At 48.5% G+C, this 24,996-nt stretch overlaps 51 non-coding genes and 1 pseudogene across 51 annotated transcripts; all 52 read left to right on the top strand.

The window, feature by feature from the left end:
* The first annotated feature begins 93 nt into the window (after positions 1–93).
* Positions 94–212, top strand: LOC147969174 (5S ribosomal RNA). Its single transcript, XR_015605759.1, has one exon. It is a non-coding gene; the product is annotated as a 5S ribosomal RNA (ribosomal RNA).
* A 364-nt stretch (positions 213–576) lies between these two features.
* On the top strand, positions 577–695 carry LOC147969173 (5S ribosomal RNA). The gene has a single exon (XR_015607154.1). It is a non-coding gene; the product is annotated as a 5S ribosomal RNA (ribosomal RNA).
* A 364-nt stretch (positions 696–1,059) lies between these two features.
* LOC147969172 (5S ribosomal RNA) lies at positions 1,060–1,178 on the top strand. Its single transcript, XR_015607153.1, has one exon. It is a non-coding gene; the product is annotated as a 5S ribosomal RNA (ribosomal RNA).
* A 364-nt stretch (positions 1,179–1,542) lies between these two features.
* On the top strand, positions 1,543–1,661 carry LOC147969171 (5S ribosomal RNA). Its single transcript, XR_015607152.1, has one exon. It is a non-coding gene; the product is annotated as a 5S ribosomal RNA (ribosomal RNA).
* A 364-nt stretch (positions 1,662–2,025) lies between these two features.
* Positions 2,026–2,144, top strand: LOC147969170 (5S ribosomal RNA). Its single transcript, XR_015607151.1, has one exon. It is a non-coding gene; the product is annotated as a 5S ribosomal RNA (ribosomal RNA).
* A 364-nt stretch (positions 2,145–2,508) lies between these two features.
* On the top strand, positions 2,509–2,627 carry LOC147969169 (5S ribosomal RNA). The gene has a single exon (XR_015606367.1). It is a non-coding gene; the product is annotated as a 5S ribosomal RNA (ribosomal RNA).
* A 364-nt stretch (positions 2,628–2,991) lies between these two features.
* LOC147969168 (5S ribosomal RNA) lies at positions 2,992–3,110 on the top strand. The gene has a single exon (XR_015606203.1). It is a non-coding gene; the product is annotated as a 5S ribosomal RNA (ribosomal RNA).
* A 364-nt stretch (positions 3,111–3,474) lies between these two features.
* Positions 3,475–3,593, top strand: LOC147969167 (5S ribosomal RNA). The gene has a single exon (XR_015605758.1). It is a non-coding gene; the product is annotated as a 5S ribosomal RNA (ribosomal RNA).
* Positions 3,594–3,957: 364 nt separating this feature from the next.
* LOC147969166 (5S ribosomal RNA) lies at positions 3,958–4,076 on the top strand. Its single transcript, XR_015607150.1, has one exon. It is a non-coding gene; the product is annotated as a 5S ribosomal RNA (ribosomal RNA).
* Positions 4,077–4,440: 364 nt separating this feature from the next.
* On the top strand, positions 4,441–4,559 carry LOC147969165 (5S ribosomal RNA). The gene has a single exon (XR_015607149.1). It is a non-coding gene; the product is annotated as a 5S ribosomal RNA (ribosomal RNA).
* A 364-nt stretch (positions 4,560–4,923) lies between these two features.
* Positions 4,924–5,042, top strand: LOC147969164 (5S ribosomal RNA). Its single transcript, XR_015607148.1, has one exon. It is a non-coding gene; the product is annotated as a 5S ribosomal RNA (ribosomal RNA).
* A 364-nt stretch (positions 5,043–5,406) lies between these two features.
* LOC147969163 (5S ribosomal RNA) lies at positions 5,407–5,525 on the top strand. Its single transcript, XR_015606202.1, has one exon. It is a non-coding gene; the product is annotated as a 5S ribosomal RNA (ribosomal RNA).
* Positions 5,526–5,888: 363 nt separating this feature from the next.
* Positions 5,889–6,007, top strand: LOC147969162 (5S ribosomal RNA). The gene has a single exon (XR_015605757.1). It is a non-coding gene; the product is annotated as a 5S ribosomal RNA (ribosomal RNA).
* A 364-nt stretch (positions 6,008–6,371) lies between these two features.
* On the top strand, positions 6,372–6,490 carry LOC147969161 (5S ribosomal RNA). Its single transcript, XR_015607147.1, has one exon. It is a non-coding gene; the product is annotated as a 5S ribosomal RNA (ribosomal RNA).
* A 364-nt stretch (positions 6,491–6,854) lies between these two features.
* Positions 6,855–6,973, top strand: LOC147969160 (5S ribosomal RNA). Its single transcript, XR_015607146.1, has one exon. It is a non-coding gene; the product is annotated as a 5S ribosomal RNA (ribosomal RNA).
* A 364-nt stretch (positions 6,974–7,337) lies between these two features.
* Positions 7,338–7,456, top strand: LOC147969159 (5S ribosomal RNA). Its single transcript, XR_015607145.1, has one exon. It is a non-coding gene; the product is annotated as a 5S ribosomal RNA (ribosomal RNA).
* A 364-nt stretch (positions 7,457–7,820) lies between these two features.
* LOC147969158 (5S ribosomal RNA) lies at positions 7,821–7,939 on the top strand. The gene has a single exon (XR_015607144.1). It is a non-coding gene; the product is annotated as a 5S ribosomal RNA (ribosomal RNA).
* Positions 7,940–8,303: 364 nt separating this feature from the next.
* Positions 8,304–8,422, top strand: LOC147969157 (5S ribosomal RNA). Its single transcript, XR_015606283.1, has one exon. It is a non-coding gene; the product is annotated as a 5S ribosomal RNA (ribosomal RNA).
* Positions 8,423–8,786: 364 nt separating this feature from the next.
* On the top strand, positions 8,787–8,905 carry LOC147969156 (5S ribosomal RNA). The gene has a single exon (XR_015607143.1). It is a non-coding gene; the product is annotated as a 5S ribosomal RNA (ribosomal RNA).
* A 364-nt stretch (positions 8,906–9,269) lies between these two features.
* Positions 9,270–9,388, top strand: LOC147969155 (5S ribosomal RNA). The gene has a single exon (XR_015606201.1). It is a non-coding gene; the product is annotated as a 5S ribosomal RNA (ribosomal RNA).
* A 364-nt stretch (positions 9,389–9,752) lies between these two features.
* Positions 9,753–9,871, top strand: LOC147969154 (5S ribosomal RNA). Its single transcript, XR_015607142.1, has one exon. It is a non-coding gene; the product is annotated as a 5S ribosomal RNA (ribosomal RNA).
* Positions 9,872–10,235: 364 nt separating this feature from the next.
* LOC147969153 (5S ribosomal RNA) lies at positions 10,236–10,354 on the top strand. Its single transcript, XR_015606540.1, has one exon. It is a non-coding gene; the product is annotated as a 5S ribosomal RNA (ribosomal RNA).
* Positions 10,355–10,718: 364 nt separating this feature from the next.
* Positions 10,719–10,837, top strand: LOC147969152 (5S ribosomal RNA). The gene has a single exon (XR_015607141.1). It is a non-coding gene; the product is annotated as a 5S ribosomal RNA (ribosomal RNA).
* A 364-nt stretch (positions 10,838–11,201) lies between these two features.
* On the top strand, positions 11,202–11,321 carry LOC147969151 (5S ribosomal RNA). The gene has a single exon (XR_015606726.1). It is a non-coding gene; the product is annotated as a 5S ribosomal RNA (ribosomal RNA).
* A 364-nt stretch (positions 11,322–11,685) lies between these two features.
* LOC147969150 (5S ribosomal RNA) lies at positions 11,686–11,804 on the top strand. The gene has a single exon (XR_015606418.1). It is a non-coding gene; the product is annotated as a 5S ribosomal RNA (ribosomal RNA).
* Positions 11,805–12,168: 364 nt separating this feature from the next.
* Positions 12,169–12,287, top strand: LOC147969149 (5S ribosomal RNA). Its single transcript, XR_015607140.1, has one exon. It is a non-coding gene; the product is annotated as a 5S ribosomal RNA (ribosomal RNA).
* Positions 12,288–12,651: 364 nt separating this feature from the next.
* LOC147969148 (5S ribosomal RNA) lies at positions 12,652–12,771 on the top strand. The gene has a single exon (XR_015606725.1). It is a non-coding gene; the product is annotated as a 5S ribosomal RNA (ribosomal RNA).
* Positions 12,772–13,135: 364 nt separating this feature from the next.
* Positions 13,136–13,254, top strand: LOC147969147 (5S ribosomal RNA). The gene has a single exon (XR_015606415.1). It is a non-coding gene; the product is annotated as a 5S ribosomal RNA (ribosomal RNA).
* A 364-nt stretch (positions 13,255–13,618) lies between these two features.
* LOC147969146 (5S ribosomal RNA) lies at positions 13,619–13,737 on the top strand. Its single transcript, XR_015606200.1, has one exon. It is a non-coding gene; the product is annotated as a 5S ribosomal RNA (ribosomal RNA).
* Positions 13,738–14,101: 364 nt separating this feature from the next.
* Positions 14,102–14,220, top strand: LOC147969145 (5S ribosomal RNA). The gene has a single exon (XR_015607139.1). It is a non-coding gene; the product is annotated as a 5S ribosomal RNA (ribosomal RNA).
* Positions 14,221–14,584: 364 nt separating this feature from the next.
* LOC147969144 (5S ribosomal RNA) lies at positions 14,585–14,703 on the top strand. The gene has a single exon (XR_015606199.1). It is a non-coding gene; the product is annotated as a 5S ribosomal RNA (ribosomal RNA).
* A 364-nt stretch (positions 14,704–15,067) lies between these two features.
* Positions 15,068–15,186, top strand: LOC147969143 (5S ribosomal RNA). Its single transcript, XR_015606198.1, has one exon. It is a non-coding gene; the product is annotated as a 5S ribosomal RNA (ribosomal RNA).
* A 364-nt stretch (positions 15,187–15,550) lies between these two features.
* Positions 15,551–15,669, top strand: LOC147969142 (5S ribosomal RNA). Its single transcript, XR_015606414.1, has one exon. It is a non-coding gene; the product is annotated as a 5S ribosomal RNA (ribosomal RNA).
* A 364-nt stretch (positions 15,670–16,033) lies between these two features.
* On the top strand, positions 16,034–16,152 carry LOC147969141 (5S ribosomal RNA). Its single transcript, XR_015606196.1, has one exon. It is a non-coding gene; the product is annotated as a 5S ribosomal RNA (ribosomal RNA).
* A 364-nt stretch (positions 16,153–16,516) lies between these two features.
* On the top strand, positions 16,517–16,635 carry LOC147969140 (5S ribosomal RNA). Its single transcript, XR_015606195.1, has one exon. It is a non-coding gene; the product is annotated as a 5S ribosomal RNA (ribosomal RNA).
* Positions 16,636–16,999: 364 nt separating this feature from the next.
* Positions 17,000–17,118, top strand: LOC147969139 (5S ribosomal RNA). Its single transcript, XR_015607138.1, has one exon. It is a non-coding gene; the product is annotated as a 5S ribosomal RNA (ribosomal RNA).
* A 364-nt stretch (positions 17,119–17,482) lies between these two features.
* Positions 17,483–17,601, top strand: LOC147969138 (5S ribosomal RNA). The gene has a single exon (XR_015606194.1). It is a non-coding gene; the product is annotated as a 5S ribosomal RNA (ribosomal RNA).
* A 364-nt stretch (positions 17,602–17,965) lies between these two features.
* LOC147969137 (5S ribosomal RNA) lies at positions 17,966–18,084 on the top strand. Its single transcript, XR_015607137.1, has one exon. It is a non-coding gene; the product is annotated as a 5S ribosomal RNA (ribosomal RNA).
* Positions 18,085–18,448: 364 nt separating this feature from the next.
* On the top strand, positions 18,449–18,567 carry LOC147969136 (5S ribosomal RNA). Its single transcript, XR_015607136.1, has one exon. It is a non-coding gene; the product is annotated as a 5S ribosomal RNA (ribosomal RNA).
* Positions 18,568–18,931: 364 nt separating this feature from the next.
* On the top strand, positions 18,932–19,050 carry LOC147969135 (5S ribosomal RNA). Its single transcript, XR_015606127.1, has one exon. It is a non-coding gene; the product is annotated as a 5S ribosomal RNA (ribosomal RNA).
* A 363-nt stretch (positions 19,051–19,413) lies between these two features.
* LOC147969134 (5S ribosomal RNA) lies at positions 19,414–19,532 on the top strand. The gene has a single exon (XR_015605996.1). It is a non-coding gene; the product is annotated as a 5S ribosomal RNA (ribosomal RNA).
* A 342-nt stretch (positions 19,533–19,874) lies between these two features.
* On the top strand, positions 19,875–19,993 carry LOC147969133 (5S ribosomal RNA). Its single transcript, XR_015607135.1, has one exon. It is a non-coding gene; the product is annotated as a 5S ribosomal RNA (ribosomal RNA).
* Positions 19,994–20,357: 364 nt separating this feature from the next.
* LOC147969132 (5S ribosomal RNA) lies at positions 20,358–20,476 on the top strand. The gene has a single exon (XR_015605844.1). It is a non-coding gene; the product is annotated as a 5S ribosomal RNA (ribosomal RNA).
* Positions 20,477–20,840: 364 nt separating this feature from the next.
* LOC147969131 (5S ribosomal RNA) lies at positions 20,841–20,959 on the top strand. Its single transcript, XR_015607133.1, has one exon. It is a non-coding gene; the product is annotated as a 5S ribosomal RNA (ribosomal RNA).
* Positions 20,960–21,323: 364 nt separating this feature from the next.
* Positions 21,324–21,442, top strand: LOC147969130 (5S ribosomal RNA). Its single transcript, XR_015606501.1, has one exon. It is a non-coding gene; the product is annotated as a 5S ribosomal RNA (ribosomal RNA).
* A 364-nt stretch (positions 21,443–21,806) lies between these two features.
* On the top strand, positions 21,807–21,925 carry LOC147969129 (5S ribosomal RNA). The gene has a single exon (XR_015606193.1). It is a non-coding gene; the product is annotated as a 5S ribosomal RNA (ribosomal RNA).
* A 364-nt stretch (positions 21,926–22,289) lies between these two features.
* Positions 22,290–22,408, top strand: LOC147969128 (5S ribosomal RNA). The gene has a single exon (XR_015606282.1). It is a non-coding gene; the product is annotated as a 5S ribosomal RNA (ribosomal RNA).
* A 364-nt stretch (positions 22,409–22,772) lies between these two features.
* On the top strand, positions 22,773–22,869 carry LOC147969127 (5S ribosomal RNA; annotated as a pseudogene).
* A 386-nt stretch (positions 22,870–23,255) lies between these two features.
* Positions 23,256–23,374, top strand: LOC147969126 (5S ribosomal RNA). Its single transcript, XR_015606192.1, has one exon. It is a non-coding gene; the product is annotated as a 5S ribosomal RNA (ribosomal RNA).
* A 364-nt stretch (positions 23,375–23,738) lies between these two features.
* On the top strand, positions 23,739–23,857 carry LOC147969125 (5S ribosomal RNA). Its single transcript, XR_015606191.1, has one exon. It is a non-coding gene; the product is annotated as a 5S ribosomal RNA (ribosomal RNA).
* A 364-nt stretch (positions 23,858–24,221) lies between these two features.
* LOC147969124 (5S ribosomal RNA) lies at positions 24,222–24,340 on the top strand. The gene has a single exon (XR_015606190.1). It is a non-coding gene; the product is annotated as a 5S ribosomal RNA (ribosomal RNA).
* A 364-nt stretch (positions 24,341–24,704) lies between these two features.
* Positions 24,705–24,823, top strand: LOC147969123 (5S ribosomal RNA). Its single transcript, XR_015607132.1, has one exon. It is a non-coding gene; the product is annotated as a 5S ribosomal RNA (ribosomal RNA).
* The last annotated feature ends 173 nt before the right edge of the window (positions 24,824–24,996 follow it).

The following is a 24,996-nucleotide window of genomic DNA, read 5'->3' as shown; positions in this document are numbered from 1 at the left end:
GGCGACGGTTGTAATGGTAGTAAGAATGTATAGCCGTCTTTGCAGCGGACGTGGGAGTGGGAAGCATAGGGGATGAAGCCGGGGTAACATGTCGGATGCGATCATACCAGCACTAAAGCACCGGATCCCATCAGAACTCCGAAGTTAAGCGTGCTTGGGCGAGAGTAGTACTAGGATGGGTGACCTCCTGGGAAGTACTCGTGTTGCATTCCCTTTTTAATTATTTTTGTACGTACGTGAGGAACAGAACGCACGTGCGTGATATATATTAAGCCTGTCATCATATTTTTGACATTTGCGATATGTTTTAGCTCGGAGCTCGTTAGTCACGCGGCTAGGGAGAGTTGGGGCGCGAAAAGCGCGTTGTGAAAGGGGTGTAAAATACGTGTTGCTGCGGTATAGAGGGAGGGGTGGAAATCGTGGTAAACTCGTCTTCGTAGTTGAGCGAGAGAGTAAGTAGTATAGGGCATTATCCATTAGTAGGCGACGGTTGTAATGGTAGTAAGAATGTATAGCCGTCTTTGCAGCGGACGTGGGAGTGGGAAGCATAGGGGATGAAGCCGGGGGTAACATGTCGGATGCGATCATACCAGCACTAAAGCACCGGATCCCATCAGAACTCCGAAGTTAAGCGTGCTTGGGCGAGAGTAGTACTAGGATGGGTGACCTCCTGGGAAGTCCTCGTGTTGCATTCCCTTTTTAATTATTTTTGTACGTACGTGAGGAACAGAACGCACGTGCGTGATATATATTAAGCCTGTCATCATATTTTTGACATTTGCGATATGTTTTAGCTCGGAGCTCGTTAGTCACGCGGCTAGGGAGAGTTGGGGCGCGAAAAGCGCGTTGTGAAAGCGGTGTAAAATACGTGTTGCTGCGGTATACAGGGAGGGGTGGAAATCGTGGTAAACTCGTCTTCGTAGTTGAGCGAGAGAGTAAGTAGTATAGGGCATTATCCATTAGTAGGCGACGGTTGTAATGGTACTAAGAATGTATAGCCGTCTTTGCAGCGGACGTGGGAGTGGGAAGCATAGGGGATGAAGCCGGGGGTAACATGTCGGATGCGATCATACCAGCACTAAAGCACCGGATCCCATCAGAACTCCGAAGTTAAGCGTGCTTGGGCGAGAGTAGTACTAGGATGGGTGACCTCCTGGGAAGTCCTCGTGTTGCATTCCCTTTTTAATTATTTTTGTACGTACGTGAGGAACAGAACGCACGTGCGTGATATATATTAAGCCTGTCATCATATTTTTGACATTTGCGATATGTTTTAGCTCGGAGCTCGTTAGTCACGCGGCTAGGGAGAGTTGGGGCGCGAAAAGCGCGTTGTGAAAGGGGTGTAAAATACGCGTTGCTGCGGTATAGAGGGAGGGGTGGAAATCGTGGTAAACTCGTCTTCGTAGTTGAGCGAGAGAGTAAGTAGTATAGGGCATTATCCATTAGTAGGCGACGGTTGTAATGGTACTAAGAATGTATAGCCGTCTTTGCAGCGGACGTGGGAGTGGGAAGCATAAGGGATGAAGCCGGGGGCAACATGTGGGATGCGATCATACCAGCACTAAAGCACCGGATCCCATCAGAACTCCGAAGTTAAGCGTGCTTGGGCGAGAGTAGTACTAGGATGGGTGACCTCCTGGGAAGTCCTCGTGTTGCATTCCCTTTTTAATTATTTTTGTACGTACGTGAGGAACAGAACGCACGTGCGTGATATATATTAAGCCTGTCATCATATTTTTGACATTTGCGATATGTTTTAGCTCGGAGCTCGTTAGTCACGCGGCTAGGGAGAGTTGGGGCGCGAAAAGCGCGTTGTGAAAGGGGTGTAAAATACGTGTTGCTGCGGTATAGAGGGAGGGGTGGAAATCGTGGTAAACTCGTCTTCGTAGTTGAGCGAGAGAGTAAGTAGTATAGGGCATTATCCATTAGTAGGCGACGGTTGTAATGGTAGTAAGAATGTATAGCCGTCTTTGCAGCGGACGTGGGAGTGGGAAGCATAAGGGATGAAGCCGGGGGCAACATGTGGGATGCGATCATACCAGCACTAAAGCACCGGATCCCATCAGAACTCCGAAGTTAAGCGTGCTTGGGCGAGAGTAGTACTAGGATGGGTGACCTCCTGGGAAGTCCTCGTGTTGCATTCCCTTTTTAATTATTTTTGTACGTACGTGAGGAACAGAACGCACGTGCGTGATATATATTAAGCCTGTCATCATATTTTTGACATTTGCGATATGTTTTAGCTCGGAGCTCGTTAGTCACGCGGCTAGGGAGAGTTGGGGCGCGAAAAGCGCGTTGTGAAAGGGGTGTAAAATACGTGTTGCTGCGGTATAGAGGGAGGGGTGGAAATCGTGGTAAACTCGTCTTCGTAGTTGAGCGAGAGAGTAAGTAGTATAGGGCATTATCCATTAGTAGGCGACGGTTGTAATGGTAGTAAGAATGTATAGCCGTCTTTGCAGCGGACGTGGGAGTGGGAAGCATAAGGGATGAAGCCGGGGGTAACATGTCGGATGCGATCATACCAGCACTAAAGCACCGGATCCCATCAGAACTCGGAAGTTAAGCGTGCTTGGGCGAGAGTAGTACTAGGATGGGTGACCTCCTGGGAAGTCCTCGTGTTGCATTCCCTTTTTAATTATTTTTGTACGTACGTGAGGAACAGAACGCACGTGCGTGATATATATTAAGCCTGTCATCATATTTTTGACATTTGCGATATGTTTTAGCTCGGAGCTCGTTAGTCACGCGGCTAGGGAGAGTTGGGGCGCGAAAAGCGCGTTGTGAAAGGGGTGTAAAATACGTGTTGCTGCGGTATAGAGGGAGGGGTGGAAATCGTGGTAAACTCGTCTTCGTAGTTGAGCGAGAGAGTAAGTAGTATAGGGCATTATCCATTAGTAGGCGACGGTTGTAATGGTACTAAGAATGTATAGCCGTCTTTGCAGCGGACGTGGGAGTGGGAAGCATAAGGGATGAAGCCGGGGGTAACATGTGCGATGCGATCATACCAGCACTAAAGCACCGGATCCCATCAGAACTCCGAAGTTAAGCGTGCTTGGGCGAGAGTAGTACTAGGATGGGTGACCTCCTGGGAAGTCCTCGTGTTGCATTCCCTTTTTAATTATTTTTGTACGTACGTGAGGAACAGAACGCACGTGCGTGATATATATTAAGCCTGTCATCATATTTTTGACATTTGCGATATGTTTTAGCTCGGAGCTCGTTAGTCACGCGGCTAGGGAGAGTTGGGGCGCGAAAAGCGCGTTGTGAAAGGGGTGTAAAATACGCGTTGCTGCGGTATAGAGGGAGGGGTGGAAATCGTGGTAAACTCGTCTTCGTAGTTGAGCGAGAGAGTAAGTAGTATAGGGCATTATCCATTAGTAGGCGACGGTTGTAATGGTAGTAAGAATGTATAGCCGTCTTTGCAGCGGACGTGGGAGTGGGAAGCATAGGGGATGAAGCCGGGGGTAACATGTCGGATGCGATCATACCAGCACTAAAGCACCGGATCCCATCAGAACTCCGAAGTTAAGCGTGCTTGGGCGAGAGTAGTACTAGGATGGGTGACCTCCTGGGAAGTACTCGTGTTGCATTCCCTTTTTAATTATTTTTGTACGTACGTGAGGAACAGAATGCACGTGCGTGATATATATTAAGCCTGTCATCATATTTTTGACATTTGCGATATGTTTTAGCTCGGAGCTCGTTAGTCACGCGGCTAGGGAGAGTTGGGGCGCGAAAAGCGCGTTGTGAAAGCGGTGTAAAATACGTGTTGCTGCGGTATAGAGGGAGGGGTGGAAATCGTGGTAAACTCGTCTTCGTAGTTGAGCGAGAGAGTAAGTAGTATAGGGCATTATCCATTAGTAGGCGACGGTTGTAATGGTAGTAAGAATGTATAGCCGTCTTTGCAGCGGACGTGGGAGTGGGAAGCATAGGGGATGAAGCCGGGGGTAACATGTCGGATGCGATCATACCAGCACTAAAGCACCGGATCCCATCAGAACTCCGAAGTTAAGCGTGCTTGGGCGAGAGTAGTACTAGGATGGGTGACCTCCTGGGAAGTCCTCGTGTTGCATTCCCTTTTTAATTATTTTTGTACGTACGTGAGGAACAGAACGCACGTGCGTGATATATATTAAGCCTGTCATCATATTTTTGACATTTGCGATATGTTTTAGCTCGGAGCTCGTTAGTCACGCGGCTAGGGAGAGTTGGGGCGCGAAAAGCGCGTTGTGAAAGCGGTGTAAAATACGTGTTGCTGCGGTATACAGGGAGGGGTGGAAATCGTGGTAAACTCGTCTTCGTAGTTGAGCGAGAGAGTAAGTAGTATAGGGCATTATCCATTAGTAGGCGACGGTTGTAATGGTACTAAGAATGTATAGCCGTCTTTGCAGCGGACGTGGGAGTGGGAAGCATAGGGGATGAAGCCGGGGGTAACATGTCGGATGCGATCATACCAGCACTAAAGCACCGGATCCCATCAGAACTCCGAAGTTAAGCGTGCTTGGGCGAGAGTAGTACTAGGATGGGTGACCTCCTGGGAAGTCCTCGTGTTGCATTCCCTTTTTAATTATTTTTGTACGTACGTGAGGAACAGAACGCACGTGCGTGATATATATTAAGCCTGTCATCATATTTTTGACATTTGCGATATGTTTTAGCTCGGAGCTCGTTAGTCACGCGGCTAGGGAGAGTTGGGGCGCGAAAAGCGCGTTGTGAAAGGGGTGTAAAATACGCGTTGCTGCGGTATAGAGGGAGGGGTGGAAATCGTGGTAAACTCGTCTTCGTAGATGAGCGAGAGAGTAAGTAGTATAGGGCATTATCCATTAGTAGGCGACGGTTGTAATGGTAGTAAGAATGTATAGCCGTCTTTGCAGCGGACGTGGGAGTGGGAAGCATAGGGGATGAAGCCGGGGGTAACATGTCGGATGCGATCATACCAGCACTAAAGCACCGGATCCCATCAGAACTCCGAAGTTAAGCGTGCTTGGGCGAGAGTAGTACTAGGATGGGTGACCTCCTGGGAAGTCCTCGTGTTGCATTCCCTTTTTAATTATTTTTGTACGTACGTGAGGAACAGAACGCACGTGCGTGATATATATTAAGCCTGTCATCATATTTTTGACATTTGCGATATGTTTTAGCTCGGAGCTCGTTAGTCACGCGGCTAGGGAGAGTTGGGGCGCGAAAAGCGCGTTGTGAAAGGGGTGTAAAATACGTGTTGCTGCGGTATAGAGGGAGGGGTGGAAATCGTGGTAAACTCGTCTTCGTAGTTGAGCGAGAGAGTAAGTAGTATAGGGCATTATCCATTAGTAGGCGACGGTTGTAATGGTACTAAGAATGTATAGCCGTCTTTGCAGCGGACGTGGGAGTGGGAAGCATAGGGGATGAAGCCGGGGGTAACATGTGCGATGCGATCATACCAGCACTAAAGCACCGGATCCCATCAGAACTCCGAAGTTAAGCGTGCTTGGGCGAGAGTAGTACTAGGATGGGTGACCTCCTGGGAAGTCCTCGTGTTGCATTCCCTTTTTAATTATTTTTGTACGTACGTGAGGAACAGAACGCACGTGCGTGATATATATTAAGCCTGTCATCATATTTTTGACATTTGCGATATGTTTTAGCTCGGAGCTCGTTAGTCACGCGGCTAGGGAGAGTTGGGGCGCGAAAAGCGCGTTGTGAAAGGGGTGTAAAATACGCGTTGCTGCGGTATAGAGGGAGGGGTGGAAATCGTGGTAAACTCGTCTTCGTAGTTGAGCGAGAGAGTAAGTAGTATAGGGCATTATCCATTAGTAGGCGACGGTTGTAATGGTAGTAAGAATGTATAGCCGTCTTTGCAGCGGACGTGGGAGTGGGAAGCATAGGGGATGAAGCCGGGGTAACATGTCGGATGCGATCATACCAGCACTAAAGCACCGGATCCCATCAGAACTCCGAAGTTAAGCGTGCTTGGGCGAGAGTAGTACTAGGATGGGTGACCTCCTGGGAAGTACTCGTGTTGCATTCCCTTTTTAATTATTTTTGTACGTACGTGAGGAACAGAACGCACGTGCGTGATATATATTAAGCCTGTCATCATATTTTTGACATTTGCGATATGTTTTAGCTCGGAGCTCGTTAGTCACGCGGCTAGGGAGAGTTGGGGCGCGAAAAGCGCGTTGTGAAAGGGGTGTAAAATACGTGTTGCTGCGGTATAGAGGGAGGGGTGGAAATCGTGGTAAACTCGTCTTCGTAGTTGAGCGAGAGAGTAAGTAGTATAGGGCATTATCCATTAGTAGGCGACGGTTGTAATGGTAGTAAGAATGTATAGCCGTCTTTGCAGCGGACGTGGGAGTGGGAAGCATAGGGGATGAAGCCGGGGGTAACATGTCGGATGCGATCATACCAGCACTAAAGCACCGGATCCCATCAGAACTCCGAAGTTAAGCGTGCTTGGGCGAGAGTAGTACTAGGATGGGTGACCTCCTGGGAAGTCCTCGTGTTGCATTCCCTTTTTAATTATTTTTGTACGTACGTGAGGAACAGAACGCACGTGCGTGATATATATTAAGCCTGTCATCATATTTTTGACATTTGCGATATGTTTTAGCTCGGAGCTCGTTAGTCACGCGGCTAGGGAGAGTTGGGGCGCGAAAAGCGCGTTGTGAAAGCGGTGTAAAATACGTGTTGCTGCGGTATACAGGGAGGGGTGGAAATCGTGGTAAACTCGTCTTCGTAGTTGAGCGAGAGAGTAAGTAGTATAGGGCATTATCCATTAGTAGGCGACGGTTGTAATGGTACTAAGAATGTATAGCCGTCTTTGCAGCGGACGTGGGAGTGGGAAGCATAGGGGATGAAGCCGGGGGTAACATGTCGGATGCGATCATACCAGCACTAAAGCACCGGATCCCATCAGAACTCCGAAGTTAAGCGTGCTTGGGCGAGAGTAGTACTAGGATGGGTGACCTCCTGGGAAGTCCTCGTGTTGCATTCCCTTTTTAATTATTTTTGTACGTACGTGAGGAACAGAACGCACGTGCGTGATATATATTAAGCCTGTCATCATATTTTTGACATTTGCGATATGTTTTAGCTCGGAGCTCGTTAGTCACGCGGCTAGGGAGAGTTGGGGCGCGAAAAGCGCGTTGTGAAAGGGGTGTAAAATACGCGTTGCTGCGGTATAGAGGGAGGGGTGGAAATCGTGGTAAACTCGTCTTCGTAGTTGAGCGAGAGAGTAAGTAGTATAGGGCATTATCCATTAGTAGGCGACGGTTGTAATGGTACTAAGAATGTATAGCCGTCTTTGCAGCGGACGTGGGAGTTGGAAGCATAAGGGATGAAGCCGGGGGCAACATGTGGGATGCGATCATACCAGCACTAAAGCACCGGATCCCATCAGAACTCCGAAGTTAAGCGTGCTTGGGCGAGAGTAGTACTAGGATGGGTGACCTCCTGGGAAGTCCTCGTGTTGCATTCCCTTTTTAATTATTTTTGTACGTACGTGAGGAACAGAACGCACGTGCGTGATATATATTAAGCCTGTCATCATATTTTTGACATTTGCGATATGTTTTAGCTCGGAGCTCGTTAGTCACGCGGCTAGGGAGAGTTGGGGCGCGAAAAGCGCGTTGTGAAAGGGGTGTAAAATACGTGTTGCTGCGGTATAGAGGGAGGGGTGGAAATCGTGGTAAACTCGTCTTCGTAGTTGAGCGAGAGAGTAAGTAGTATAGGGCATTATCCATTAGTAGGCGACGGTTGTAATGGTAGTAAGAATGTATAGCCGTCTTTGCAGCGGACGTGGGAGTGGGAAGCATAAGGGATGAAGCCGGGGGCAACATGTGGGATGCGATCATACCAGCACTAAAGCACCGGATCCCATCAGAACTCCGAAGTTAAGCGTGCTTGGGCGAGAGTAGTACTAGGATGGGTGACCTCCTGGGAAGTCCTCGTGTTGCATTCCCTTTTTAATTATTTTTGTACGTACGTGAGGAACAGAACGCACGTGCGTGATATATATTAAGCCTGTCATCATATTTTTGACATTTGCGATATGTTTTAGCTCGGAGCTCGTTAGTCACGCGGCTAGGGAGAGTTGGGGCGCGAAAAGCGCGTTGTGAAAGGGGTGTAAAATACGTGTTGCTGCGGTATAGAGGGAGGGGTGGAAATCGTGGTAAACTCGTCTTCGTAGTTGAGCGAGAGAGTAAGTAGTATAGGGCATTATCCATTAGTAGGCGACGGTTGTAATGGTAGTAAGAATGTATAGCCGTCTTTGCAGCGGACGTGGGAGTGGGAAGCATAAGGGATGAAGCCGGGGGCAACATGTGGGATGCGATCATACCAGCACTAAAGCACCGGATCCCATCAGAACTCCAAAGTTAAGCGTGCTTGGGCGAGAGTAGTACTAGGATGGGTGACCTCCTGGGAAGTCCTCGTGTTGCATTCCCTTTTTAATTATTTTTGTACGTACGTGAGGAACAGAACGCACGTGCGTGATATATATTAAGCCTGTCATCATATTTTTGACATTTGCGATATGTTTTAGCTCGGAGCTCGTTAGTCACGCGGCTAGGGAGAGTTGGGGCGCGAAAAGCGCGTTGTGAAAGGGGTGTAAAATACGTGTTGCTGCGGTATACAGGGAGGGGTGGAAATCGTGGTAAACTCGTCTTCGTAGTTGAGCGAGAGAGTAAGTAGTATAGGGCATTATCCATTAGTAGGCGACGGTTGTAATGGTAGTAAGAATGTATAGCCGTCTTTGCAGCGGACGTGGGAGTGGGAAGCATAAGGGATGAAGCCGGGGGCAACATGTGGGATGCGATCATACCAGCACTAAAGCACCGGATCCCATCAGAACTCCGAAGTTAAGCGTGCTTGGGCGAGAGTAGTACTAGGATGGGTGACCTCCTGGGAAGTCCTCGTGTTGCATTCCCTTTTTAATTATTTTTGTACGTACGTGAGGAACAGAACGCACGTGCGTGATATATATTAAGCCTGTCATCATATTTTTGACATTTGCGATATGTTTTAGCTCGGAGCTCGTTAGTCACGCGGCTAGGGAGAGTTGGGGCGCGAAAAGCGCGTTGTGAAAGGGGTGTAAAATACGTGTTGCTGCGGTATAGAGGGAGGGGTGGAAATCGTGGTAAACTCGTCTTCGTAGTTGAGCGAGAGAGTAAGTAGTATAGGGCATTATCCATTAGTAGGCGACGGTTGTAATGGTAGTAAGAATGTATAGCCGTCTTTGCAGCGGACATGGGAGTGGGAAGCATAAGGGATGAAGCCGGGGGCAACATGTGCGATGCGATCATACCAGCACTAAAGCACCGGATCCCATCAGAACTCCGAAGTTAAGCGTGCTTGGGCGAGAGTAGTACTAGGATGGGTGACCTCCTGGGAAGTCCTCGTGTTGCATTCCCTTTTTAATTATTTTTGTACGTACGTGAGGAACAGAACGCACGTGCGTGATATATATTAAGCCTGTCATCATATTTTTGACATTTGCGATATGTTTTAGCTCGGAGCTCGTTAGTCACGCGGCTAGGGAGAGTTGGGGCGCGAAAAGCGCGTTGTGAAAGGGGTGTAAAATACGTGTTGCTGCGGTATAGAGGGAGGGGTGGAAATCGTGGTAAACTCGTCTTCGTAGTTGAGCGAGAGAGTAAGTAGTATAGGGCATTATCCATTAGTAGGCGACGGTTGTAATGGTAGTAAGAATGTATAGCCGTCTTTGCAGCGGACGTGGGAGTGGGAAGCATAAGGGATGAAGCCGGGGGCAACATGTGGGATGCGATCATACCAGCACTAAAGCACCGGATCCCATCAGAACTCCGAAGTTAAGCGTGCTTGGGCGAGAGTAGTACTAGGATGGGTGACCTCCTGGGAAGTCCTCGTGTTGCATTCCCTTTTTAATTATTTTTGTACGTACGTGAGGAACAGAACGCACGTGCGTGATATATATTAAGCCTGTCATCATATTTTTGACATTTGCGATATGTTTTAGCTCGGAGCTCGTTAGTCACGCGGCTAGGGAGAGTTGGGGCGCGAAAAGCGCGTTGTGAAAGGGGTGTAAAATACGTGTTGCTGCGGTATAGAGGGAGGGGTGGAAATCGTGGTAAACTCGTCTTCGTAGTTGAGCGAGAGAGTAAGTAGTATAGGGCATTATCCATTAGTAGGCGACGGTTGTAATGGTAGTAAGAATGTATAGCCGTCTTTGCAGCGGACGTGGGAGTGGGAAGCATAAGGGATGAAGCCGGGGGCAACATGTGGGATGCGATCATACCAGCACTAAAGCACCGGATCCCATGAGAACTCCAAAGTTAAGCGTGCTTGGGCGAGAGTAGTACTAGGATGGGTGACCTCCTGGGAAGTCCTCGTGTTGCATTCCCTTTTTAATTATTTTTGTACGTACGTGAGGAACAGAACGCACGTGCGTGATATATATTAAGCCTGTCATCATATTTTTGACATTTGCGATATGTTTTAGCTCGGAGCTCGTTAGTCACGCGGCTAGGGAGAGTTGGGGCGCGAAAAGCGCGTTGTGAAAGGGGTGTAAAATACGTGTTGCTGCGGTATACAGGGAGGGGTGGAAATCGTGGTAAACTCGTCTTCGTAGTTGAGCGAGAGAGTAAGTAGTATAGGGCATTATCCATTAGTAGGCGACGGTTGTAATGGTAGTAAGAATGTATAGCCGTCTTTGCAGCGGACGTGGGAGTGGGAAGCATAAGGGATGAAGCCGGGGGCAACATGTGGGATGCGATCATACCAGCACTAAAGCACCGGATCCCATCAGAACTCCGAAGTTAAGCGTGCTTGGGCGAGAGTAGTACTAGGATGGGTGACCTCCTGGGAAGTCCTCGTGTTGCATTCCCTTTTTAATTATTTTTGTACGTACGTGAGGAACAGAACGCACGTGCGTGATATATATTAAGCCTGTCATCATATTTTTGACATTTGCGATATGTTTTAGCTCGGAGCTCGTTAGTCACGCGGCTAGGGAGAGTTGGGGCGCGAAAAGCGCGTTGTGAAAGGGGTGTAAAATACGTGTTGCTGCGGTATAGAGGGAGGGGTGGAAATCGTGGTAAACTCGTCTTCGTAGTTGAGCGAGAGAGTAAGTAGTATAGGGCATTATCCATTAGTAGGCGACGGTTGTAATGGTAGTAAGAATGTATAGCCGTCTTTGCAGCGGACGTGGGAGTGGGAAGCATAAGGGATGAAGCCGGGGGCAACATGTGCGATGCGATCATACCAGCACTAAAGCACCGGATCCCATCAGAACTCCGAAGTTAAGCGTGCTTGGGCGAGAGTAGTACTAGGATGGGTGACCTCCTTGGGAAGTCCTCGTGTTGCATTCCCTTTTTAATTATTTTTGTACGTACGTGAGGAACAGAACGCACGTGCGTGATATATATTAAGCCTGTCATCATATTTTTGACATTTGCGATATGTTTTAGCTCGGAGCTCGTTAGTCACGCGGCTAGGGAGAGTTGGGGCGCGAAAAGCGCGTTGTGAAAGGGGTGTAAAATACGTGTTGCTGCGGTATAGAGGGAGGGGTGGAAATCGTGGTAAACTCGTCTTCGTAGTTGAGCGAGAGAGTAAGTAGTATAGGGCATTATCCATTAGTAGGCGACGGTTGTAATGGTAGTAAGAATGTATAGCCGTCTTTGCAGCGGACGTGGCAGTGGGAAGCATAAGGGATGAAGCCGGGGGTAACATGTCGGATGCGATCATACCAGCACTAAAGCACCGGATCCCATCAGAACTCCGAAGTTAAGCGTGCTTGGGCGAGAGTAGTACTAGGATGGGTGACCTCCTGGGAAGCCCTCATGTTGCATTCCCTTTTTAATTATTTTTGTACGTACGTGAGGAACAGAACGCACGTGCGTGATATATATTAAGCCTGTCATCATATTTTTGACATTTGCGATATGTTTTAGCTCGGAGCTCGTTAGTCACGCGGCTAGGGAGAGTTGGGGCGCGAAAAGCGCGTTGTGAAAGGGGTGTAAAATACGTGTTGCTGCGGTATAGAGGGAGGGATGGAAATCGTGGTAAACTCGTCTTCGTAGTTGAGCGAGAAAGTAAGCAGTATAGGGCATTATCCATTAGTAGGCGACGGTTGTAATGGTAGTAAGAATGTATAGCCGTCTTTGCAGCGGACGTGGGAGTGGGAAGCATAAGGGATGAAGCCGGGGGTAACATGTCGGATGCGATCATACCAGCACTAAAGCACCGGATCCCATCAGAACTCCGAAGTTAAGCGTGCTTGGGCGAGAGTAGTACTAGGATGGGTGACCTCCTGGGAAGTCCTCGTGTTGCATTCCCTTTTTAATTATTTTTGTACGTACGTGAGGAACAGAACGCACGTGCGTGATATATATTAAGCCTGTCATCATATTTTTGACATTTGCGATATGTTTTAGCTCGGAGCTCGTTAGTCACGCGGCTAGGGAGAGTTGGGGCGCGAAAAGCGCGTTGTGAAAGGGGTGTAAAATACGTGTTGCTGCGGTATAGAGGGAGGGGTGGAAATCGTGGTAAACTCGTCTTCGTAGTTGAGCGAGAGAGTAAGTAGTATAGGGCATTATCCATTAGTAGGCGACGGTTGTAATGGTAGTAAGAATGTATAGCCGTCTTTGCAGCGGACGTGGGAGTGGGAAGCATAAGGGATGAAGCCGGGGGCAACATGTGCGATGCGATCATACCAGCACTAAAGCACCGGATCCCATCAGAACTCCGAAGTTAAGCGTGCTTGGGCGAGAGTAGTACTAGGATGGGTGACCTCCTTGGGAAGTCCTCGTGTTGCATTCCCTTTTTAATTATTTTTGTACGTACGTGAGGAACAGAACGCACGTGCGTGATATATATTAAGCCTGTCATCATATTTTTGACATTTGCGATATGTTTTAGCTCGGAGCTCGTTAGTCACGCGGCTAGGGAGAGTTGGGGCGCGAAAAGCGCGTTGTGAAAGGGGTGTAAAATACGTGTTGCTGCGGTATAGAGGGAGGGGTGGAAATCGTGGTAAACTCGTCTTCGTAGTTGAGCGAGAGAGTAAGTAGTATAGGGCATTATCCATTAGTAGGCGACGGTTGTAATGGTAGTAAGAATGTATAGCCGTCTTTGCAGCGGACGTGGCAGTGGGAAGCATAAGGGATGAAGCCGGGGGTAACATGTCGGATGCGATCATACCAGCACTAAAGCACCGGATCCCATCAGAACTCCGAAGTTAAGCGTGCTTGGGCGAGAGTAGTACTAGGATGGGTGACCTCCTGGGAAGCCCTCATGTTGCATTCCCTTTTTAATTATTTTTGTACGTACGTGAGGAACAGAACGCACGTGCGTGATATATATTAAGCCTGTCATCATATTTTTGACATTTGCGATATGTTTTAGCTCGGAGCTCGTTAGTCACGCGGCTAGGGAGAGTTGGGGCGCGAAAAGCGCGTTGTGAAAGGGGTGTAAAATACGTGTTGCTGCGGTATAGAGGGAGGGATGGAAATCGTGGTAAACTCGTCTTCGTAGTTGAGCGAGAAAGTAAGCAGTATAGGGCATTATCCATTAGTAGGCGACGGTTGTAATGGTAGTAAGAATGTATAGCCGTCTTTGCAGCGGACGTGGGAGTGGGAAGCATAAGGGATGAAGCCGGGGGTAACATGTGCGATGCGATCATACCAGCACTAAAGCACCGGATCCCATCAGAACTCCGAAGTTAAGCGTGCTTGGGCGAGAGTAGTACTAGGATGGGTGACCTCCTGGGAAGTCCTCGTGTTGCATTCCCTTTTTAATTATTTTTGTACGTACGTGAGGAACAGAACGCACGTGCGTGATATATATTAAGCCTGTCATCATATTTTTGACATTTGCGATATGTTTTAGCTCGGAGCTCGTTAGTCACGCGGCTAGGGAGAGTTGGGGCGCGAAAAGCGCGTTGTGAAAGGGGTGTAAAATACGTGTTGCTGCGGTATAGAGGGAGGGGTGGAAATCGTGGTAAACTCGTCTTCGTAGTTGAGCGAGAGAGTAAGTAGTATAGGGCATTATCCATTAGTAGGCGACGGTTGTAATGGTAGTAAGAATGTATAGCCGTCTTTGCAGCGGACGTGGGAGTGGGAAGCATAGGGGATGAAGCCGGGGGTAACATGTCGGATGCGATCATACCAGCACTAAAGCACCGGATCCCATCAGAACTCCGAAGTTAAGCGTGCTTGGGCGAGAGTAGTACTAGGATGGGTGACCTCCTGGGAAGTCCTCGTGTTGCATTCCCTTTTTAATTATTTTTGTACGTACGTGAGGAACAGAACGCACGTGCGTGATATATATTAAGCCTGTCATCATATTTTTGACATTTGCGATATGTTTTAGCTCGGAGCTCGTTAGTCACGCGGCTAGGGAGAGTTGGGGCGCGAAAAGCGCGTTGTGAAAGGGGTGTAAAATACGTGTTGCTGCGGTATAGAGGGAGGGGTGGAAATCGTGGTAAACTCGTCTTCGTAGTTGAGCGAGAGAGTAAGTAGTATAGGGCATTATCCATTAGTAGGCGACGGTTGTAATGGTAGTAAGAATGTATAGCCGTCTTTGCAGCGGACGTGGTAGTGGGAAGCATAAGGGATGAAGCCGGGGGTAACATGTGCGATGCGATCATACCAGCACTAAAGCACCGGATCCCATCAGAACTCCGAAGTTAAGCGTGCTTGGGCGAGAGTAGTACTAGGATGGGTGACCTCCTGGGAAGTCCTCGTGTTGCATTCCCTTTTTAATTATTTTTGTACGTACGTGAGGAACAGAACGCACGTGCGTGATATATATTAAGCCTGTCATCATATTTTTGACATTTGCGATATGTTTTAGCTCGGAGCTCGTTAGTCACGCGGCTAGGGAGAGTTGGGGCGCGAAAAGCGCGTTGTGAAAGGGGTGTAAAATACGTGTTGCTGCGGTATAGAGGGAGGGGTGGAAATCGTGGTAAACTCGTCTTCGTAGTTGAGCGAGAGAGTAAGTAGTATAGGGCATTATCCATTAGTAGGCGACGGTTGTAATGGTAGTAAGAATGTATAGCCGTCTTTGCAGCGGACGTGGGAGTGGGAAGCATAAGGGATGAAGCCGGGGGCAACATGTGCGATGCGATCATACCAGCACTAAAGCACCGGATCCCATCAGAACTCCGAAGTTAAGCGTGCTTGGGCGAGAGTAGTACTAGGATGGGTGACCTCCTGGGAAGTCCTCGTGTTGCATTCCCTTTTTAATTATTTTTGTACGTACGTGAGGAACAGAACGCACGTGCGTGATATATATTAAGCCTGTCATCATATTTTTGACATTTGCGATATGTTTTAGCTCGGAGCTCGTTAGTCACGCGGCTAGGGAGAGTTGGGGCGCGAAAAGCGCGTTGTGAAAGGGGTGTAAAATACGTGTTGCTGCGGTATAGAGGGAGGGGTGGAAATCGTGGTAAACTCGTCTTCGTAGTTGAGCGAGAGAGTAAGTAGTATAGGGCATTATCCATTAGTAGGCGACGGTTGTAATGGTAGTAAGAATGTATAGCCGTCTTTGCAGCGGACGTGGGAGTGGGAAGCATAAGGGATGAAGCCGGGGGTAACATGTCGGATGCGATCATACCAGCACTAAAGCACCGGATCCCATCAGAACTCCGAAGTTAAGCGTGCTTGGGCGAGAGTAGTACTAGGATGGGTGACCTCCTGGGAAGCCCTCATGTTGCATTCCCTTTTTAATTATTTTTGTACGTACGTGAGGAACAGAACGCACGTGCGTGATATATATTAAGCCTGTCATCATATTTTTGACATTTGCGATATGTTTTAGCTCGGAGCTCGTTAGTCACGCGGCTAGGGAGAGTTGGGGCGCGAAAAGCGCGTTGTGAAAGGGGTGTAAAATACGTGTTGCTGCGGTATAGAGGGAGGGATGGAAATCGTGGTAAACTCGTCTTCGTAGTTGAGCGAGAAAGTAAGCAGTATAGGGCATTATCCATTAGTAGGCGACGGTTGTAATGGTAGTAAGAATGTATAGCCGTCTTTGCAGCGGACGTGGGAGTGGGAAGCATAAGGGATGAAGCCGGGGGTAACATGTGCGATGCGATCATACCAGCACTAAAGCACCGGATCCCATCAGAACTCCGAAGTTAAGCGTGCTTGGGCGAGAGTAGTACTAGGATGGGTGACCTCCTGGGAAGTCCTCGTGTTGCATTCCCTTTTTAATTATTTTTGTACGTACGTGAGGAACAGAACGCACGTGCGTGATATATATTAAGCCTGTCATCATATTTTTGACATTTGCGATATGTTTTAGCTCGGAGCTCGTTAGTCACGCGGCTAGGGAGAGTTGGGGCGCGAAAAGCGCGTTGTGAAAGGGGTGTAAAATACGTGTTGCTGCGGTATAGAGGGAGGGATGGAAATCGTGGTAAACTCATCTTCGTAGTTGAGCGAGAAAGTAAGCAGTATAGGGCATTATCCATTAGTAGGCGACGGTTGTAATGGTAGTAAGAATGTATAGCCGTCTTTGCAGCGGACGTGGGAGTGGGAAGCATAAGGGATGAAGCCGGGGGTAACATGTGCGATGCGATCATACCAGCACTAAAGCACCGGATCCCATCAGAACTCCGAAGTTAAGCGTGCTTGGGCGAGAGTAGTACTAGGATGGGTGACCTCCTGGGAAGTCCTCGTGTTGCATTCCCTTTTTAATTATTTTTGTACGTAAGTGAGGAACAGAACGCACGTGCGTGATATATATTAAGCCTGTCATCATATTTTTGACATTTGCGATATGTTTTAGCTCGGAGCTCGTTAGTCACGCGGCTAGGGAGAGTTGGGGCGCGAAAAGCGCGTTGTGAAAGGGGTGTAAAATACGTGTTGCTGCGGTATAGAGGGAGGGGTGGAAATCGTGGTAAACTCATCTTCGTAGTTGAGCGAGAGAGTAAGTAGTATAGGGCATTATCCATTAGTAGGCGACGGTTGTAATGGTAGTAAGAATGTATAGCCGTCTTTGCAGCGGACGTGGGAGTGGGAAGCATAGGGGATGAAGCCGGGGGTAACATGTCGGATGCGATCATACCAGCACTAAAGCACCGGATCCCATCAGAACTCCGAAGTTAAGCGTGCTTGGGCGAGAGTAGTACTAGGATGGGTGACCTCCTGGGAAGTCCTCGTGTTGCATTCCCTTTTTAATTATTTTTGTACGTACGTGAGGAACAGAACGCACGTGCGTGATATATATTAAGCCTGTCATCATATTTTTGACATTTGCGATATGTTTTAGCTCGGAGCTCGTTAGTCACGCGGCTAGGGAGAGTTGGGGTGCGAAAAGCGCGTTGTGAAAGGGGTGTAAAATACGTGTTGCTGCGGTATAGAGGGAGGGGTGGAAATCGTGGTAAACTCGTCTTCGTAGTTGAGCGAGAGAGTAAGTAGTATAGGGCATTATCCATTAGTAGGCGACGGTTGTAATGGTAGTAAGAATGTATAGCCGTCTTTGCAGCGGACGTGGTAGTGGGAAGCATAAGGGATGAAGCCGGGGGTAACATGTGCGATGCGATCATACCAGCACTAAAGCACCGGATCCCATCAGAACTCCGAAGTTAAGCGTGCTTGGGCGAGAGTAGTACTAGGATGGGTGACCTCCTGGGAAGTCCTCGTGTTGCATTCCCTTTTTAATTATTTTTGTACGTACGTGAGGAACAGAACGCACGTGCGTGATATATATTAAGCCTGTCATCATATTTTTGACATTTGCGATATGTTTTAGCTCGGAGCTCGTTAGTCACGCGGCTAGGGAGAGTTGGGGCGCGAAAAGCGCGTTGTGAAAGGGGTGTAAAATACGTGTTGCTGCGGTATAGAGGGAGGGGTGGAAATCGTGGTAAACTCGTCTTCGTAGTTGAGCGAGAGAGTAAGTAGTATAGGGCATTATCCATTAGTAGGCGACGGTTGTAATGGTAGTAAGAATGTATAGCCGTCTTTGCAGCGGACGTGGGAGTGGGAAGCATAAGGGATGAAGCCGGGGGTAACATGTCGGATGCGATCATACCAGCACTAAAGCACCGGATCCCATCAGAACTCCGAAGTTAAGCGTGCTTGGGCGAGAGTAGTACTAGGATGGGTGACCTCCTGGGAAGTCCTCGTGTTGCATTCCCTTTTTAATTATTTTTGTACGTACGTGAGGAACAGAACGCACGTGCGTGATATATATTAAGCCTGTCATCATATTTTTGACATTTGCGATATGTTTTAGCTCGGAGCTCGTTAGTCACGCGGCTAGGGAGAGTTGGGGCGCGAAAAGCGCGTTGTGAAAGGGGTGTAAAATACGTGTTGCTGCGGTATAGAGGGAGGGGTGGAAATCGTGGTAAACTCGTCTTCGTAGTTGAGCGAGAGAGTAAGTAGTATAGGGCATTATCCATTAGTAGGCGACGGTTGTAATGGTAGTAAGAATGTATAGCCGTCTTTGTAGCGGACGTGGGAGTGGGAAGCATAAGGGATGAAGCCGGGGGTAACATGTCGGATGCGATCATACCAGCACTAAAGCACCGGATCCCATCAGAACTCCGAAGTTAAGCGTGCTTGGGCGAGAGTAGTACTAGGATGGGTGACCTCCTGGGAAGTCCTCGTGTTGCATTCCCTTTTTAATTATTTTTGTACGTACGTGAGGAACAGAACGCACGTGCGTGATATATATTAAGCCTGTCATCATATTTTTGACATTTGCGATATGTTTTAGCTCGGAGCTCGTTAGTCACGCGGCTAGGGAGAGTTGGGGCGCGAAAAGCGCGTTGTGAAAGGGGTGTAAAATACGTGTTGCTGCGGTATAGAGGGAGGGGTGGAAATCGTGGTAAACTCGTCTTCGTAGTTGAGCGAGAGAGTAAGTAGTATAGGGCATTATCCATTAGTAGGCGACGGTTGTAATGGTAGTAAGAATGTATAGCCGTCTTTGCAGCGGACGTGGGAGTGGGAAGCATAAGGGATGAAGCCGGAGGTAACATGTCGGATGCGATCATACCAGCACTAAAGCATCGGATCCCATCAGAACTCCGAAGTTAAGCGTGCTTGGGCGAGAGTAGTACTAGGATGGGTGACCTCCTGGGAAGTCCTCGTGTTGCATTCCCTTTTTAATTATTTTTGTACGTACGTGAGGAACAGAACGCACGTGCGTGATATATATTAAGCCTGTCATCATATTTTTGACATTTGCGATATGTTTTAGCTCGGAGCTCGTTAGTCACGCGGCTAGGGAGAGTTGGGGCGCGAAAAGCGCGTTGTGAAAGGGGTGTAAAATACATGTTGCTGCGGTATAGAGGGAGGGGTGGAAATCGTGGTAACTCGTCTTCGTAGTTGAGCGAGAGAGTAAGTAGTATAGGGCATTATCCATTAGTAGGCGACGGTTGTAATGGTAGTAAGAATGTATAGCCGTCTTTGTAGCAGACGTGGGAGTGGGAAGCATAAGGGATGAAGCCGGGGGTAACATGTCTGATGCGATCATACCAGCACTAAAGCACCGGATCCCATCAGAACTCCGAAGTTAAGCGTGCTTGGGCGAGAGTAGTACTAGGATGGGTGACCTCCTGGGAAGTCCTCGTGTTGCATTCCCTTTTTAATTATTTTTGTACGTGCGTGATATATATTAAGCCTGTCATCATATTTTTGACATTTGCGATATGTTTTAGCTCGGAGCTCGTTAGTCACGCGGCTAGGGAGAGTTGGGGCGCGAAAAGCGCGTTTTGAAAGGGGTGTAAAATGCGTGTTGCTGCGGTATAGAGGGAGGGGTGGAAATCGTGGTAAACTCGTCTTCGTAGTTGAGCGAGAGAGTAAGTAGTATAGGGCATTATCCATTAGTAGGCGACGGTTGTAATGGTAGTAAGAATGTATAGCCGTCTTTGCAGCGGACGTGGGAGTGGGAAGCATAAGGGATGAAGCCGGGGGCAACATGTGGGATGCGATCATACCAGCACTAAAGCACCGGATCCCATCAGAACTCCGAAGTTAAGCGTGCTTGGGCGAGAGTAGTACTAGGATGGGTGACCTCCTGGGAAGTCCTCGTGTTGCATTCCCTTTTTAATTATTTTTGTACGTACGTGAGGAACAGAACGCACGTGCGTGATATATATTAAGCCTGTCATCATATTTTTGACATTTGCGATATGTTTTAGCTCGGAGCTCGTTAGTCACGCGGCTAGGGAGAGTTGGGGCGCGAAAAGCGCGTTGTGAAAGGGGTGTAAAATACGTGTTGCTGCGGTATAGAGGGAGGGGTGGAAATCGTGGTAAACTCGTCTTCGTAGTTGAGCGAGAGAGTAAGTAGTATAGGGCATTATCCATTAGTAGGCGACGGTTGTAATGGTAGTAAGAATGTATAGCCGTCTTTGCAGCGGACGTGGGAGTGGGAAGCATAAGGGATGAAGCCGGGGGCAACATGTGGGATGCGATCATACCAGCACTAAAGCACCGGATCCCATCAGAACTCCGAAGTTAAGCGTGCTTGGGCGAGAGTAGTACTAGGATGGGTGTCCTCCTGGGAAGTCCTCGTGTTGCATTCCCTTTTTAATTATTTTTGTACGTACGTGAGGAACAGAACGCACGTGCGTGATATATATTAAGCCTGTCATCATATTTTTGACATTTGCGATATGTTTTAGCTCGGAGCTCGTTAGTCACGCGGCTAGGGAGAGTTGGGGCGCGAAAAGCGCGTTGTGAAAGGGGTGTAAAATACGTGTTGCTGCTGTATACAGGGAGGGGTGGAAATCGTGGTAAACTCGTCTTCGTAGTTGAGCGAGAGAGTAAGTAGTATAGGGCATTATCCATTAGTAGGCGACGGTTGTAATGGTAGTAAGAATGTATAGCCGTCTTTGCAGCGAACGTGGGAGTGGGAAGCATAAGGGATGAAGCCGGGGGCAACATGTGGGATGCGATCATACCAGCACTAAAGCACCGGATCCCATCAGAACTCCGAAGTTAAGCGTGCTTGGGCGAGAGTAGTACTAGGATGGGTGACCTCCTGGGAAGTCCTCGTGTTGCATTCCCTTTTTAATTATTTTTGTACGTACGTGAGGAACAGAACGCACGTGCGTGATATATATTAAGCCTGTCATCATATTTTTGACATTTGCGATATGTTTTAGCTCGGAGCTCGTTAGTCACGCGGCTAGGGAGAGTTGGGGCGCGAAAAGCGCGTTGTGAAAGGGGTGTAAAATACGTGTTGCTGCGGTATAGAGGGAGGGGTGGAAATCGTGGTAAACTCGTCTTCGTAGTTGAGCGAGAGAGTAAGTAGTATAGGGCATTATCCATTAGTAGGCGACGGTTGTAATGGTAGTAAGAATGTATAGCCGTCTTTGTAGCGGACGTGGGAGTGGGAAGCATAAGGGATGAAGCCGGAGGTAACATCTCGGATGCGATCATACCAGCACTAAAGCATCGGATCCCATCAGAACTCCGAAGTTAAGCGTGCTTGGGCGAGAGTAGTATTAGGATGGGTGACCTCCTGGGAAGTCCTCGTGTTGCATTCCCTTTTTAATTATTTTTGTACGTACGTGAGGAACAGAACGCACGTGCGTGATATATATTAAGCCTGTCATCATATTTTTGACATTTGCGATATGTTTTAGCTCGGAGCTCGTTAGTCACGCGGCTAGGGAGAGTTGGGGCGCGAAAAGCGCGTTGTGAAAGGGGTGTAAAATACGTGTTGCTGCGGTATAGAGGGAGGGGTGGAAATCGTGGTAAACTCGTCTTCGTAGTTGAGCGAGAGAGTAAGTAGTATAGGGCATTATCCATTAGTAGGCGACGGTTGTAATGGTACTAAGAATGTATAGCCGTCTTTGCAGCGGACGTGGGAGTGGGAAGCATAAGGGATGAAGCCGGGGGTAACATGTGCGATGCGATCATACCAGCACTAAAGCACCGGATCCCATCAGAACTCCGAAGTTAAGCGTGCTTGGGCGAGAGTAGTACTAGGATGGGTGACCTCCTGGGAAGTCCTCGTGTTGCATTCCCTTTTTAATTATTTTTGTACGTACGTGAGGAACAGAACGCACGTGCGTGATATATATTAAGCCTGTCATCATATTTTTGACATTTGCGATATGTTTTAGCTCGGAGCTCGTTAGTCACGCGGCTAGGGAGAGTTGGGGCGCGAAAAGCGCGTTGTGAAAGGGGTGTAAAATACGTGTTGCTGCGGTATAGAGGGAGGGGTGGAAATCGTGGTAAACTCGTCTTCGTAGTTGAGCGAGAGAGTAAGTAGTATAGGGCATTATCCATTAGTAGGCGACGGTTGTAATGGTAGTAAGAATGTATAGCCGTCTTTGCAGCGGACGTGGGAGTGGGAAGCATAAGGGATGAAGCCGGGGGCAACATGTGGGATGCGATCATACCAGCACTAAAGCACCGGATCCCATCAGAACTCCAAAGTTAAGCGTGCTTGGGCGAGAGTAGTACTAGGATGGGTGACCTCCTGGGAAGTCCTCGTGTTGCATTCCCTTTTTAATTATTTTTGTACGTACGTGAGGAACAGAACGCACGTGCGTGATATATATTAAGCCTGTCATCATATTTTTGACATTTGCGATATGTTTTAGCTCGGAGCTCGTTAGTCACGCGGCTAGGGAGAGTTGGGGCGCGAAAAGCGCGTTGTGAAAGGGGTGTAAAATACGTGTTGCTGCGGTATAGAGGGAGGGGTGGAAATCGTGGTAAACTCGTCTTCGTAGTTGAGCGAGAGAGTAAGTAGTATAGGGCATTATCCATTAGTAGGCGACGGTTGTAATGGTAGTAAGAATGTATAGCCGTCTTTGCAGCGGACGTGGGAGTGGGAAGCATAAGGGATGAAGCCGGGGGCAACATGTGGGATGCGATCATACCAGCACTAAAGCACCGGATCCCATCAGAACTCCGAAGTTAAGCGTGCTTGGGCGAGAGTAGGGACGTCCTCGTGTTGCATCTCTAATATTTTTGGTTGTTGCATTCACTTTAATATTTTTGGTACCGTCCGTGAGGATCCGAACGCACGTGCGTGATATATATAAGCTGTCATCATATATTTGAACCATTTGCCGGATCATGTTTTAGCTCGGCGCTGTTAGTTCACCGGGTAGGGAGCGTTGGGGCGCGAACGCGCGTTGTTGAAGGGGTGAAATACGTGTTGCTGCGGTATACAGGGAGGGATGGAAATCGTGGTAAACTCGTCTTCGTAGTTGAGCGAGAGAGTAAGTAGTATAGGGCATTATCCATTAGTAGGCGACGGTTGTAATGGTAGTAAGAATGTATAGCCGTCTTTGCAGCGGACGTGGGAGTGGGAAGCATAAGGGATGAAGCCGGGGGTAACATGTGCGATGCGATCATACCAGCACTAAAGCACCGGATCCCATCAGAACTCCGAAGTTAAGCGTGCTTGGGCGAGAGTAGTACTAGGATGGGTGACCTCCTGGGAAGTCCTCGTGTTGCATTCCCTTTTTAATTATTTTTGTACGTACGTGAGGAACAGAACGCACGTGCGTGATATATATTAAGCCTGTCATCATATTTTTGACATTTGCGATATGTTTTAGCTCGGAGCTCGTTAGTCACGCGGCTAGGGAGAGTTGGGGCGCGAAAAGCGCGTTGTGAAAGGGGTGTAAAATACGTGTTGCTGCGGTATAGAGGGAGGGGTGGAAATCGTGGTAAACTCGTCTTCGTAGTTGAGCGAGAGAGTAAGTAGTATAGGGCATTATCCATTAGTAGGCGACGGTTGTAATGGTAGTAAGAATGTATAGCCGTCTTTGCAGCGGACGTGGGAGTGGGAAGCATAAGGGATGAAGCCGGGGGCAACATGTGCGATGCGATCATACCAGCACTAAAGCACCGGATCCCATCAGAACTCCGAAGTTAAGCGTGCTTGGGCGAGAGTAGTACTAGGATGGGTGACCTCCTGGGAAGTCCTCGTGTTGCATTCCCTTTTTAATTATTTTTGTACGTACGTGAGGAACAGAACGCACGTGCGTGATATATATTAAGCCTGTCATCATATTTTTGACATTTGCGATATGTTTTAGCTCGGAGCTCGTTAGTCACGCGGCTAGGGAGAGTTGGGGCGCGAAAAGCGCGTTGTGAAAGGGGTGTAAAATACGTGTTGCTGCGGTATAGAGGGAGGGGTGGAAATCGTGGTAAACTCGTCTTCGTAGTTGAGCGAGAGAGTAAGTAGTATAGGGCATTATCCATTAGTAGGCGACGGTTGTAATGGTAGTAAGAATGTATAGCCGTCTTTGCAGCGGACGTGGTAGTGGGAAGCATAAGGGATGAAGCCGGGGGTAACATGTGCGATGCGATCATACCAGCACTAAAGCACCGGATCCCATCAGAACTCCGAAGTTAAGCGTGCTTGGGCGAGAGTAGTACTAGGATGGGTGACCTCCTGGGAAGTCCTCGTGTTGCATTCCCTTTTTAATTATTTTTGTACGTACGTGAGGAACAGAACGCACGTGCGTGATATATATTAAGCCTGTCATCATATTTTTGACATTTGCGATATGTTTTAGCTCGGAGCTCGTTAGTCACGCGGCTAGGGAGAGTTGGGGCGCGAAAAGCGCGTTGTGAAAGGGGTGTAAAATACGTGTTGCTGCGGTATAGAGGGAGGGGTGGAAATCATGGTAAACTCGTCTTCGTAGTTGAGCGAGAGAGTAAGTAGTATAGGGCATTATCCATTAGTAGGCGACGGTTGTAATGGTAGTAAGAATGTATAGCCGTCTTTGCAGCGGACGTGGGAGTGGGAAGCATAAGGGATGAAGCCGGGGGTAACATGTCGGATGCGATCATACCAGCACTAAAGCACCGGATCCCATCAGAACTCCGAAGTTAAGCGTGCTTGGGCGAGAGTAGTACTAGGATGGGTGACCTCCTGGGAAGTCCTCGTGTTGCATTCCCTTTTTAATTATTTTTGTACGTACGTGAGGAACAGAACGCACGTGCGTGATATATATTAAGCCTGTCATCATATTTTTGACATTTGCGATATGTTTTAGCTCGGAGCTCGTTAGTCACGCGGCTAGGGAGAGTTGGGGCGCGAAAAGCGCGTTGTGAAAGGGGTGTAAAATAC

Source organism: Triticum urartu, chromosome 5A (genome assembly GCF_056163025.1).
Source record: "Triticum urartu cultivar PI428250 chromosome 5A, HENAU_Tu73, whole genome shotgun sequence".
In the NCBI taxonomy this organism is placed as follows: domain Eukaryota; kingdom Viridiplantae; phylum Streptophyta; class Magnoliopsida; order Poales; family Poaceae; genus Triticum; species Triticum urartu.
This window is presented reverse-complemented; position numbering and strand designations above follow the sequence as displayed.